Source organism: Triticum aestivum, chromosome 7A, assembly GCF_018294505.1.
Source record: "Triticum aestivum cultivar Chinese Spring chromosome 7A, IWGSC CS RefSeq v2.1, whole genome shotgun sequence".
NCBI lineage: Eukaryota > Viridiplantae > Streptophyta > Magnoliopsida > Poales > Poaceae > Triticum > Triticum aestivum.
This window is the reverse complement of record NC_057812.1, coordinates 16,530,452-16,545,471: the sequence shown is the minus strand read 5'-3', so window position 1 is coordinate 16,545,471 and position 15,020 is coordinate 16,530,452. Positions and strand designations below refer to the sequence as shown.

Genomic DNA, 15,020 nt, shown 5'->3' with positions numbered 1-15,020 from the left:
AGCGGGGGAGGGCGGCGGCGGCGGGAGCGGGGGAGGGCGGCGGCGGCGGAGGGAAACCCTAGCGGGCTCCGTTTTTTCTCTTTTCACCTGGATATTTCCTTCTCCCGGTTATAACGCCGGCCAGGCCTAGTCTAGCCATGGCCCATGGTACACCTTCTCATCGCTTAAAAACAACTATTTTGAACACAGACCTGAAAATATTCCCCTCTAGTTAGGGTTTTTCTCTCCTCCCGGCGGCGCCTAGGCATTGACGTGGAGATCGCGATCCCCTGCGTCTCTCAGACCACCGATCGCCAGCGGCTTAGGCTTGCTGGCGTGCGTGAGTGCTGGGTGACCTGGCTTGGGTCCTCCCGCCCGCGGAAACCGTCTTCTCGGGCAAGAGATCTGATGGAAGGCTCAACGTCGGCTTCGGCCGCAGCGATGAGCGAGATGGAGGCTATGATGAAGGAACTAGGCCTGAAAGAAGATGATCTGGAGGACATCATGGTTCAGGACGGTGATATTCCAGAGGAAGTAGCGCGTTGGATGGCGATCGCGCGGGTTCACACGGACAAGCCGTACAGCCAGTACTGGTTCTTTCACAACATGCGGGTGGCATGGGATCTAGCGCAAGAGGTCAAGTTCCGTCCGCTAGAAGAAAACCTCTATACCTTGCAATTCTCCTGCCCGGGAGATTGGGAGAGAGTCATGGGCGATGGCCCTTGGACCTTCAAAGGGAAAGCGGTCGTGATCGAGCCCTATGATGGTTTCACTAGGCTATCGTCCATTGTTCTTGATAAAATTGAGATGTGGATTCCGATTCATGATCTCCCTGAATTGTTCTTCCACCTGATTAAATCGCTAGCTGCTACGGTGGGTGATTTCATATTTGCTGAGCCCAAATCCCAGGACTTTGAGGGTAACTTTTTTAGGGTTCGGGTGAAGGTGGACGTCACAAAGCCGCTCAAGAACGCTGTCTCGCTGGTGATCAGGAAGAAGAGAGAGATTTACAGAGTGAAATATGAAAGGCTCCTAGATTGGTGTGCTATATGTGGATTGCTAGGCCATCCGTTCAAAGAATGCGGCGATGGGGTTCACCCCCCATCAGCGCTAGTGTTCAAAAACCTGAAAGCAGATTGGTTCAGGGGACCAGGTCGCGAACCAGGAGAGGCAAGAGGCTCGGAAGGTGGACGAGGGCGAGGCAATGGCCGTGCAGGACACGGAGGGCGTGGTTTCGGTCAAACACATCCAGATAAATATGACCCTGCTACTGATCCGGATACAGAGATGGAAGAAGGAGAAGTGAATCGCAACAGAGGTGCCCTTGCAAATGCGCTCTTGCTTACTGCTCCAGGAGCCAACCCATCATCTTCGATGGAACCTCAAACACTTGCCACAGAAACTGTTCCACAGAGCCCTTCGTCGAAGCAAGAAACCAAAAGAACGAAGACCAACCCACCTCAGTTGAAGAAGAACCAAGTGAAGAACAAACCCTCAAACACCCAAAACAGCGCGCAATCGGCGGGCCCTATCAACGGGTCGCGCCTGGCGCAATGAGGTGCCTAGTTTGGAACTGTCGTGGGGCTGGCAGACCCGGGACAGTTCGAGAGCTTCGAGATCTTTCGAAGCAACTTGCCCCCTCTATTGTATGCATCCTTGAAACTCAGTTAGAGGGCTCACGAGTTGAGAATCTGGTAGGAACTCTAGGTTATAATAAAAGCTTTGTTGTAAACAGCTCCGGCAGGAGTGGTGGACTAGGCATTTTTTGGAATGAGGAAATAAAGCTCGAGGTTATCAGTTATTCTGAGTATCACATAGACGTTTTGGTTGAACAGATGGTAGATATCAAAACCAAAATCACCTTTGTGTATGGTGAGGCCCAAACAAGCGAGCGGTACAAAACTTGGGACATGTTGCGTGGAATTGCAGGAATGAGCAACGATCCATGGATAGTCATTGGGGACTTTAACGAAGTACTTCATGCCCATGAGCACGATGGAATTGGCCAGCGAAGCCAAGAACAGATGCACGTATTCCGAGACGCTATTGACACGTGCGGTTTATCTGACATTGGTTATAAGGGACAGAGCTGGACCTTTGAGAAGAAGGTGGTGGGCGGCACATACACAAGGGTGCGGTTGGACAGGGGCGTGGCTAATCCCGCTTGGGTTCTGGCCTTCCCAGATGCTTCTCTGGAACACCTTACTGCTGCTACATCTGACCACGTACCTATGATGCTTAGGCTCCAAGCAATGCATGCATGCAGAAGGGGGCCACGACCGTTTAAATACGAAGTATGCTGGGAGCGCGACCCGATGCTGGAAACAGTGGTGCATGCGGGTTGGAACTAGGTGCAGGGGGATTCGGTGGAGCAGGTGAAGACAAAGCTACAAGCGCAGTCGGGTGACCTGGCTACCTGGGATCGACAACATTTTGGCAGCGTTCGTAGAGAGATAGCTGAATTAAAAAAGGAACTACAGGTGATGCACAAACTCCCAGGAAGATCCGGCCCCTCACGGCAGGAGACAAAAATATGTGACCGCTTGATTGAAATTTTTCACCGTGAGGAGATCTTGTGGAGGCAACGAGCCAGGGTTGACTGGCTCATGCATGGCGACAAAAACACCTATTTCTTCCACATGAGAGCGAGCAGGAGGCGACACAAAAACCAGATCAAATCGCTGCAGCTTGCTGACGGTCAGGTTACTGAAAACGTGGTGGAGATGGAAAATATGATGACTGCTTTCTACAAAGATTTGTACACGACAGAAGGGGTGGTGACATGGTACAGGTCCTCGAAACAGTACCATGCAAGGTAACGCACTAGTAGAAAAAGGTAACGTACACAAGGGTGCGGTTGGACAAGGGCGTGGCTAATCCCGCTTGGGTTCTGGCCTTCCCAGATGCTTCTCTGGAGCACCTTACTGCTGCTACATCTGACCACGTACCTATGATGCTTAGGCTCCAAGCAATGCATGCATGCAGAAGGGGGCCACGACCGTTTAAATACGAAGTATGCTGGGAGCGCAACCCGATGCTGGAAACAGTGGTGCATGCGGGTTGGAACCAGGTGCAGGGGGATTCGGTGGTGCAGGTGAAGACAAAGCTACAAGCGCTGTCGGGTGACCTAGCTACCTGGGATCGGCAACATTTTGGCAGCGTTCATAGAGAGATAGCTGAATTAAAAAAGGATACAGGTGATGCACGAACTCCCAGGAAGCTCCGGCCCCTCACGGCAGGAGACAAAAATATGTGACCGCTTGATTGAACTTTTTCACCGTGAGGAGATCTTGCGGAGGCAACGAGCCAGGGTTGACTGGCTCATGCATGGCGACAAAAACACCTATTTCTTCCACATGAGAGCGAGCAGGAGGCGACACAAAAACCAGATCAAATCGCTGCAGCTTGCTGACGGTCAGGTTACTGAAAACGTGGTGGAGATGGAAAATATGACAACTGCTTTCTACAAAGATTTGTACACGACAGAAGGGGTGGTGACATGGAACGGGTCCTCGAAACAGTACCATGCAAGGTAACGCACTAGTAGAAAAAGGGTCATTAGTCCCGGTTGGGAAGGGCCTTTTGTCCCGGTTTTGTGAACAGGGACTAAAGGATCGTTACTAATGCCCTGACCCTTTAGTCCCGGTTCAATCAGGAACCCACGTGGCCGCTGGCTAGAGCTCCACCAGCTCCACCTTTAGTCTCGGTTGGTAACATCAACCGGGACTAAAGGTAATTTTTTTTAAAAAAAAATTGAATTTTTTTCTCGATTTTCAAATTTCCGAATTATTTTATAATTTAATCTCTAATCACCCACCCCTCATCATTGCTCAATTTAACCTCTAATCTCTAATCACCCCTCATCATTCCGAATCATCTAACTTCCCGTCCGGTCACCCATCCCTCTCACTACTCCAGCCCGAGCACACTTAACTTTCGGGTTCTATTCTCCTTCGTTTCCAAGTCTGCACTTGTTGTTTTCCTGATAATAGTAAGATGCCAATCCTATTAGCCCTTCAGAGTTTAGCTTGAGCATGAAGTCACACATTTCACTGTTTGAGTTTGAAACTATTATTGTACAAACCAATAATTATTTAGTAACACTAATATTTCTTGAATAAATAGTTTGACAATAGTTTTACCAAAGTTTGACCAGATTTGACCAAAATTCAAAAAAAAACGAAACAATTATTTAGTAACACTAATATTTCTTAAATAAATAGTTTGACCATAGTTTGACCATTGTTACACCACAATTTGACCAGATTTGACAAAAATTCAGAAAAACCAAAATAATTATTTAGTAACACTAATATTCTTGAATAATTATTTAATAACACTAATATTTCTTGAATAAGTAGTTTGACCATACTTTGACCAGATTTAACGAAAATACAAAAAAAACTGAAATTTGAGCATAACTTTTTTCCTTTTAGAATTTGAGGATTCTAAAAATTTGCAAACAGGCCGTAGGCGGTCAAAATCGGAAGCGGATTTTTGTTCTGAACATTTTGATATATTATACGTTTTTTTTCGACATCGTATGCAAAAGTTATAGCCGTTTTACATTTTCCCTACATTTTTTGCAAAACATGTCCAAATTTCAGTTTTTAAATTTTCCTAACTAGTAGATGTAGTAATATAACTACCTCTCGAAGGATTTTATTTTTTGAAGTTTTTATCATTTTCTTTTGGTTTTTTCAAAACAAGAAAGGCGATCCAGGGGGGTAGAGTTTGAAAATGGGACCTTTAGTCCCAGTCTGAGACACAAACCGGAACTAAAGGGCATCGCACCCTTTAGTCTCATTTCGTGTCTCAAACCGGGACTAAAAGGGCTCAAGTGAACCGGGACTAATGCCTTAGCCGCACGAACCGGGACCAATGCTCACATTAGTCCCGGTTCATGACTGAACCGGGACTAATGTGAATATTGCCCCGTGACCAAAGCCATGTTTTCTACTAGTGACGCAAGCGATGAATGCGCTGTGGAATGCTCCGTACAGTGCAGAAGAAGTTAAGACGACTCTTTTTCAAATGTTTCCTACTAAGGCACCAGGACCAGACGGCTTTCCTGCTCACTTCTTTCAGCAGCACCGGGAGACATGGGGAGACGAGATCACCAAAGTCGTGCTTAAAATTGTTGAGGGCACAGAATCGGCAACATGCATCAATGAGACTGTATTGGTGTTGATTCCCAAGGTCAAAAATCCAACCCTACTGAACCAGTTTCGTCCCATTAGTTTGTGTAATGTTTTCTACAAAATTGCTTCCAAAGTTATCTCCAATCGCCTTAAGGTGGTACTACCTAACATTATTTCTGAGGAACAGTCTGCTTTTGTCCTTGGCAGACTAATCACTGATAACATCATCACTGCTTACGAGTGCCTACATTTTATGAAGAGAAATAAAGCCAAAAAACACCAGTCTTTTGCCCTGAAGCTAGACATGATGAAGGCCTATGATAGGGTGGAGTGGCCATATTTGAGAGCAATCATGGTAAAGCTGGGGTTCACTGAGAGATGGGTGGACATAGTTATGGGACTGGTCACTACTGTACAGTTTTCTGTCATGTTTAATGGGAAGAGACTGGAGGAATTCCAACCTTCAAGAGGAATCAGACAAGGGGACCCAATATCTGCGTACTTGTTCTTGCTAGCAGCAGAGGGCCTGTCGTGCCTGTTAAAATCAAAGAGTGAGTCATCCAATCTGGGTGGTGTACAAGTGGCTCCTACGGCGCCACCAATTAGCCATCTGTTATTCGCTGATGACAACCTGCTGTTCTGCAAGGCAAATAGTGCAGGAGCTAATGAGGTGAACCTAGTACTGAATACATATTGTCAAGCATCAGGTCAGTGAGTGAACTTTGCAAAATCTTCAATATTTTTTAGCAAGGGGGTGCCGGAGGCTACCAGAACTGAAATAAAGGATTTACTCAATATACCCAATGAAACTTTAAATGAGAAGTATCTAGGGATGCCATAAGATATTGGGAGTTCGAAGAATGGGGCCTTTAAATACCTCAAAGATCGTTTATGGAGCAAGGTGCAGGGTTGGGTGGAAAACACCATGTCAACACTTTAAAATATGTCCATATACATCTGTATATGACAGTCCATTTAAAATATCTAAAAAAACAAATATTTAGAAACAAGGGGAGTACATGCTAATGCTACTCAACTTAGCTTACTTAGACGTAGCGTTCTCCATTCCTCTAGATCTCTTTTCATGCGTGCTCCACATAATGGTGGTTGCATGTTCCGGAGTAAATCGTCTCTATTGGCCCCAATAAGCGAGAGGGACAGTGCTCAGGAAGATGCGGCACTCACATAATTTTGATCAGACAGATAGGAGAATGTAGTACATTAACAATATGCATGAGCATAGATTAGGATTATGATTCTAGTGAAGACGAGTCTAGCTTAAATTCTATTTCTATTCTACTTATGCAATTAAGAGAATAAAACAAACAAAAACATATTCCAACCTTGATTGGGGTTTAAGAATCACCTTGACACAGTTACTCATGAGAAAAAAAAAAGGATGACCAAAGGTTGGCCGATAAAAAAAAGATTGGGTTGGTTGATTTTTCTGAACCGTCCAGCCAACGACCAGATGGTCATCTTCCACCTACTGTCCTCCCCTATTCATCTTCTTTGCCAAACCGTCCATGACCACCGGCCAAATTGCTTGCCTCCGCCACCCCACTCCTCATCATCATGTTGGCGCCAGCCATCATGGCCATCCCTCTAAACCGGCGAACCACTAAAATTTCTCTGCAAGTCTGCACCCCGAACCGTTAACCTTTGAACTCGCCTCCGCCTACATTTGTTCCTAGCTGAGGCCTTGACGGCATTTTGCCCTGCCCCGCGCTTCCTTCTTCCTTCCCAACGAAATCGACTGAGCCAAATTCGAAAATCTAAGAATTTCTTCCGGTTAAATCGGAGAAAAAGACCGACATAAACGCATAACATACAATACTAACTCATTTGATCTACAAATATAACACTGGTTCATTTAAATTTGAGCTAGCAATATAGCTGCAAAACCAACAAACCAGGGGTAACACACACGAACTAAAAACTAGTGTTTCTTTTATCAAAATCGATGGTATTCATTATAACCATTTTAGACAATGTCTAGAATGTAGTAGTACTCTCTCCGTCCGGCGAAAAGCGTACATATATAAATTTTAGGGCAACTTATGGAGGCGAGTAAAAATACATTGGGAAGATGCAAGCTACCATCTCTCTTCTTTTTAATTACCCAACCCCCAATAAACTAAATGCATGTAGAAATTAAGGAGACCATATGTAGAATGCTATTGGTCTTGATTGCCATGTGATAAAAGAAAATTATTTTTTCTACTTTAAAGTGTGTTAGGAAGATAGACGTACACTTTTTTGTTGACAAATTCTAAAACCAAATGTACACTCTTCACCGAACGGAGGGAGTAGTCCTTATGCACGCGCATGCTTTGCCATTGCAACAACAAATTTGTAGCATGACAGAAAATGTTTTGGCAGGGCTCTAGAGCGAACGGGATACTTTTCGAGGGTGCATACGATAAATAGGCCCGGACGGGCCAGGCGAGCTCTCAGCAGGCCGAAAAGAATCGGCCTGGCCTGTCATGGGCCGCGAAACAAAAAATTCGCCGTTGCCGGGGATCGAACCCGGGTCACCCGCGTGACAGGCGGGAATACTTACCACTATACTACAACGACTCCGATGCTAACACGTCTCAACTTAGCTTACTTAGATGCGCTGACTACCCATAAAACGTTGTCCATTTCTGTGGTTCAGTTTTTGTGCGTGCTCCACATCACGGTGGTTGCATGTTCCGGGGTAAATCGTCTATCTTGGGCGCAATGAGCGAGAGGGACAGTGCTCAGGAAGAGGCGACACTCACATAATTTTGATCAAACATGGAGAAGCAATGGTTCCGGAAACAAGCAGAGCGAGGATCTTCGGCCCTAGAAAGAAGAACATTCCTCGGTGTGGCCTCAAGGCTCAAGCTGACTGTTGCAGCCTTCGGAGGACAATATTCGAGTTTCACGGCATGGTCTCATGTTCCTGGGGTTAAGTACTAGCTCGGCGTCCTGCTTTGTCCTGCAAAACCTAGATGTCACCATGTCGCAGGAGGACGAGAACGCTCTAGATGAACATGATTCAGTATTTCTCAATGAATCCAACACTGTTATACTGCCAGAAAACGAATTGTTGGATATATTTTGTTGTTTCCATGTGATAATTCAAATGCACTTGTTACTAATGACGCCTGCGAGTATTTGGAACCTTTCAAAGATGCGATGTTGCGCATATTGATTCTACTCCCAGTCAACTTTGATCCACTCATTCCATATTCTATGTTGATATTTGTGTCCCTCCATATACCTTTGAAAAGATCAGATGTACATCATTGCCCATGTGTTCTACTCCCTCCGTTCCTAAATACTCCCTCCGTCCCAAAATTCTTATATTACGGATGTATCTAAGACAAGAATTTTGGGACGGAAGGAGTATTTGTCTTTCTAGAGATTTCAACAAATGACTACATACAAAGCAAAATGAGTGAATCTACACTCTAAAATATGTCCATATACATCTGTATGTGGTAGTCCATTTAGAATCTCTAAAAAAACAAATATTTAGGAACGGAGGGAGTATATGCATGCTTCTTTTTTCTTTAGTTGGCAACACTATTTCTTTTCACTAGAAAATGCTTATGTCTCTCATGAGTGTTTGCTTCTTGGGTTTGCCTGCCTAGTTAAATGAGAGGACTGCCCCCTAAGGAAACTATGGTAAATATTTTAGTATTTTTTTAGCGGGATTATACCAGTGCATTGATTATTTGAGTGTGTTTTATAGCATTTTATATGAGGTTTTGAATTATCCTCTTTTTATAATTAATCAAAGGATGTTTATGCAATAATTGTGATGCACACTACAACTCGTTATTACAATTTACTAAACTGGGTTGCCCCCTTCCCTGCATGTGCAATGGTCAACGAGCTTCTCCATCGCCTTTCTTGGTGGCATATCTGAATGGCGCTCCGGTGTCCTCAATCCCGATAGACCATTAGGATAGTTGCTTCTGCGGATGCCGACGAGAAGATCGAGGAGGGATGTCATCTTTGGCTAGGAGAGAAGGTTTCGTTGGGAAGAAAACTCGTCCTTACGGATTGTGTTGTGGATGTCGGATCACATATATTCCCTCGCATGCGGCGCATGTCCTTGGCATCGAGCGGATATCACCGTCGTTGGGGTCGTCCACTTTGCTATCATCGGCAAGGAAGACACATAGGAGAAAGAGGAGAAGTCGGGTGACGAGTGTTGCATTGTTATGGAGGTCACAACCGTCATTCTCAAGCCAAAGGGAAATCCAATAGAGGGGTCTTAATTGACAGGGAGAAACAGGAATAAAAATATGGGGTGAAGAGCTACAAGAATTCTAGGAGGACATCGAGTACTTCACGCCAATTCCTGTGTTTGGGAGTGGAGCCGTGGGTGTCCGGTCAGCGAGGTAAGGGCATTGGTGTCTGATGTTCACTATTTGTATGCAGGAATCATGGTCGGTCGATGCATGTTGCATGGTGTCATTCGTGTTCTTGCCGGTTGGGAGCACCTCACATTGACTCACTGGTATTTGCTCGCTCCAGCGAGCAAATTGACCAACACGCACAACTCTCAGCCGACACGCTTTTTTGGGAGCGGCAAGGAGAGAAGTGGGCCCACCAAGTGGGAGAGGGCGGGGCAATTTAAACGTGAGGACGGGAGGTCTTGTTGTGGTATGCAGGCCCACATATAATGTACATGTAACTCCCCCCCCCCTTGAATTAGTAGGGTAGGCCCTTGCTAACCTCCTATTAAGCCTCCACCTAATCTACCTGCACCAAAATTTCCTGATGGGAGCTCCTTAATTTCCTATTAAGCCTCCACCTAATCTCTTCTCCTATTGAATTTCAGGGTGGGCCTTCCCTAATTTCTTATTAAGCCTTCACCTAATCTTCTAATGGGAACAAGGAGGTGTTGCACCCTTTCCCAAATGGAAAATAAAACTTATCGAAACGCGAGTGCACGATTCACAAGCATGCACAATCTAGCCTCCCTCTTTTCTTAGTAATAGAGCTTGTTCAAGGTATAAAGTTGCCAAAAGCAAGAAAAATCACTCGGAGTTTGACAAGGTTCCCCTTGGTACTCCGATAAAGCCTTTTATATAACGAACAAACCCACACACGACTCTCTCCCTCTCCTCTCTTTCTCCCCTCCCCCCGCTCTCTCTTTCTCGTCACACACGTTCCCCTCCCCCTTGACATCCACACCAACTGCGCTAGAACCGCCCCACAGTTGAGTGGTGGATGATGCGTTGAGAGAACCGTGTGGGCTACTAATGTGTTTCCATCCAGATCTGGAATCCTAGGTGCGGGCGACCAGTCGCATCCAGATCTGGAATCCTAGGTGCGGGCGACCAGTCACATCCAGATCTGGAGTCACCGCGGTCGAAGGCGTCCGTTTTCCCCAGATCTGGAGGAAACATGATGATTGGCGATGGACGAAAGCAGCATACTGAATCCGATGGCCTCGTCTTACCACGACTGGCATCGGAGAATGTAGTTGTTGCCTCCACTTCGCCCTCCGCTGTCAACACCAAAGAAGGTAGGAGAAGAACTCACCCTATTTTTTTCTAGGAAAATTAATGTAAAAATTTAGTTCATCTTCGAGTTGTGTTTATTTTATTTTATTGGAGGAAAACACTAGACTTGTATATTACTATAGACTGATTGCAATCATTAGACAGGTGGGAAAAAGAAGTATTGATGGGACACTAGCCAACACCACAAAGCCATCGTGGATTGGAATTCAAGCTCCACATTGTTACCAGAAATAGCATAAATGGTGTTACACTCAGCACCTTTATAAATTTACAAAATTGTGTAGCCAGTGAGCCAGTAGCAACCTCCAGCCAAAGACCTTAACCTTCTTTGGAACCTTAGCTCTCCAAAACACACCCCAAATACTCCAATTATATGTCGCACTTGAAGAGCTAGAAGCAGGGGAATTGTACCTGAATGTGAGTTGGGTGGCAAGTTTATAAGCAAGTTATCCATCACGTAGAAGGGTGATTTATGCGAAATATCTCCTCTGCATTGACGTCAGAAAATAGCCTATGGACAAGGTTAATATTCCATTCATTTTTATTGAGACAATCAACTGGTTAACCTACCTCAACCTCGAGTTTCTAGCGAATTTGGTAACCTGAGGCCATACTATCTTAGAATCCAGTTGTCTCTCTGAATCTGAATTTTTCATCCATTCTCTATACGCCAGATGATGTATTTGCTTGAGTATCTTAACGCCAAGCCGGCGATGCATAATAGGAAATGACCATGTCTAGAATATTCACACGAGGATAATATTCTCATTTCAAGATTCTAGAACATAAACTATCCGGCTTGTGAATGAGTATCCACCCTTGCCATTCCAAGAGAGCTTGGTTAAACATATACCTATCCCATAATCCTAGAACATCTCCTCTCTTTTGTTTTACCGGTTGGTACCAGGAGAGCCAATGGACTTGTGATGTCCTTACTCACCGCCCCACCTAAAGTCCCAGATAAGTTTTTCATACTTACCACAAAAAGCCCAACTTTTCAAAAAAGCCCAAGGATATTTGAACAATCCAAACAAGTAAGTGAGAAGCGCTTGAACCACTTACTTGATCAAGATCTCTTTAGTTGCATGGGTCATATACTTTTTAATCCAGTCGTTGCACATTTTTGTGAACCTTTCCATGATCGATTGAAATTCGAGTCAAACATCCTACCTTCTGGGGTTGGTAAACCCAAATATTTACTCTCAAAAGTGGAAGTTACAACACCAAGGGTTACCTTTATCTCTTACTGGACATGCGGGCAGTGTTCACTAAATAATAAAGAGCATTTAGCTGGGCTAAGAAGCTATCATGTACACCTTTGAAATAGATTTGGAGTGTCCTTCACTACCCTCGCCTCTCTTCCTATGGCCTTGAAGAACAAAAGGCTTCCATCAACAAACATTAGTTTAGAGACACCGAGTCTCCCCTAGCAATTAACCTCCCTTCCAAGACTTGCTTTCTTAAGATGCTTTCCAGACCATCCGTATTGAATTCATGCTCTAGCCAGCTCATCCAAAAGTCTGAACTGATGGAGAGAGGCGGGCAATATATTTCAACACTCCCCCTCACGTCTAGGTTATTTTAGTCCTTAGACGTGGGGTCGATGTAGGCCGCAAAATCATTTTATTTAATACTGCGTCGGTAGGGTCTTGAACTCAAGACCTCTTGGCTCGGATACCATATTGAATTCATGCTCCAGCCAACTCATCCAAAAGTCCGAACTGATGGAGGGAGGCAGGCAATATATTTCAACAGTTCGCAACCAATAAGATGGTGCATATAGTATGTGACTATAATATTCCTTCTCAGCCAATGAGTACTCCTTATCATGGCCCAAAATCTTTCATGTCCAGGACCAAACATCCTGTTGCAGCACTCCCAACTTAGTGCAGTCATCGTCCAGGGACTTCAATCTCCATCGACGGTACTCTTTCCCATATCTACTCATACCGAAAGGATTTCACGTTGCTATGCACCTTGGTCTGTCTCCCGTATTGCAGCCATAGAGGAAAGTGGTTGGAGCATATGTGTGTACCACTGTTCACTTTGAATAAATCACACCAACCCGACGATGCAACTGCACTTTCAACCCGACGGTCACATTGCTTTTGCCATACTGTTTATTATCGCATGTCCAAGATGGCCCCTTATAGCCCCAATTATGAATATCACACTAGAACAAGGCTTCTCTAAAATTGGTATTTTTCTGTCGGATATCCAAGCTACTAAGAAGTGCTCATGTTGCCACATCGTCTCATAAAAATCACCTATCATCAACAAGTGTTCATGAGCATTTGGCTTTATTCTTTTGAGTAAACTCCAGATGTAACGTCTTCCTGGCTCCTTGGTTCACCATGTAGCCCGACACTTCGGGCCATGGGAATCATCTTGAATAAAGACATCAATGTACCTCAGGTCATATATGGCAGTCTTTTTTATTTTAGTTCTTTCATCTCAGAACAACGCAATGTTGGCACCATTGCCCTTACCATCATGCGTAATATAATTCCTGCGGCCTAGCATCCACCTAAGATTATTGAAACTATTTCACATTGTCGAGTTTTAGAAGTAAAATAATCATCGAGTGGTGTATGTGCGCACGAGGAAAACTAGCTCTTCAACTATCTGGGACTGCCTGAGGCCCCAACAGTTCTAGATCAGGCAACTCATTTCTCCTGACAGGTGCCTTCCTTATCACATGTCATTCATCGACAACCCATGGGCCGATAGCTTCCTTACCACCTAACAGACCTATGTTGCTCATGCCACCTCCATTACCCTCACCTCATGCCTTCTTGTTCAGACCAGGACCCGTGTAACTAGGTGTCGTCACAAACTCACTACCAGACTCACTTTTCACGTCCCATGCATTTACCCAACACCGCCCTGGTGTTCACCAAGGATTGATCTACCTCCTTCCTTGGCTTACCCTTGAGGCTATTCTTATCTTTGTGGTGCTTGGCTTTCGTGTTACCGGCTCCAGGGGGTAGGGGATGAGCCTGGTTGAGGTTGACTTTGCCCACTTCATTTTCCTTGCTGGCTGCCGGACTCATGAAGGAACCAAGTTGATGTCGAGTTCTGCCCCCTTGCTCTGATTTGTACCTACACGCAGCTTTGGAGTGATTGCCGGTATCGTGAACGAGACCTTCCCCACCTCATGTTGGAGTTGAGAACCCATGACAACCATTGGTGGTGCAGGGGGCCGGCGCTAGTGTTAGCATAATCTTGATTGTTTTGTTTGGAACATGACGTAGTTGGTGCTTGCATGTCACGTGGCTTTAGTTCTTTGGGGACTAACCAAAGTCATGTAGATTTACTAGTAGGAGTTCACGTGTTTGAGTCAAGCTTGAGTCCCAAATATGTAGGATACGATGTGATCTAGGTTAAGTCAATTTATGTGTAGGACATGGTCTCGTGGGTTGGCCGAGTATATATATTCACTGACCGGTGCCACCGTCCACGGTCAAACAGAGTTCTCCACCGCACAAGGCTGCCCAGGATCATCTTCCTTGTCCCGCCATCACCCCCATTGGGGGTGACCTCCTCTGACGCGCTCATCGCACTTTTGTTCTTGTTAGCCTGACCGGATGATTTGGGGATTTGAGTGTATGTGTTGTTGGTGGATGTGTGATCCTGTTGTGTTTATACTATATGAAAACTATGAAATAGTTCAAGGGTTTACCACTATCAGTGTAGAACAATCTTAGTATTTCAATATTGCTTGCACCTTTTAATTTCAAATGTTGATGAAATTTATCGCGTATGTGCGGGCCCGAGATCGAGGTGGATACAAGAGCCAAACCTGTTGTGCAACACATATAAATAACATTCGATGGAAAGAAAAATACAGAACTTGCATTTTATTTTCAAATGTTGATGAATTTTGTCATGATCGAATTTTCTTGAGGCACATGCACGTTTGGATGGCAATACCCTAATCTTTACTCTATTGTGTATTATGTTTACAGTTTCTACAAACATTTTTATTGTGTTTGTATAATTATCATAGTTGTATTAGTACCAAGTGAATTAAAATAGTGACAACAATTTATATTATATAGTTAACTCAAGTCCATTGCTAAAATTGTTGTCCTTTCATGATCCTTAATGCAGAATTTGGAGCTGATATCATGCAAAACATCAACCAGAGCTCCAACACCCCCATCTCCGTGCACTGTGTCATGTTTGGACCCGAAGGCTGGGCGGACCTACCACATGGATTATTGCACTCCATCATTGTCCTGTTGGGTTCAACTCGTGACCTTCTTGCATTCATTGTCACCTGCCGATGACAAAGGGAACAACTTATGTTGTTATGCGGTCTGACCGATAAAAGATCTTCGTAGAATATGTAGGAGCCAATATGAGCATCCAGGTTCCGCTATTGGTT

The 15,020-nt window shown here is 44.8% G+C and overlaps 1 non-coding gene across 1 annotated transcript; it reads right to left on the bottom strand.

Annotated features, from left to right (window-relative positions):
* Window positions 1-7,628: 7,628 nt before the first annotated feature.
* TRNAD-GUC (transfer RNA aspartic acid (anticodon GUC)) lies at window positions 7,629-7,700 on the bottom strand. Its single transcript has one exon. It is a non-coding gene; the product is annotated as a tRNA-Asp (tRNA).
* Window positions 7,701-15,020: the final 7,320 nt, after the last annotated feature.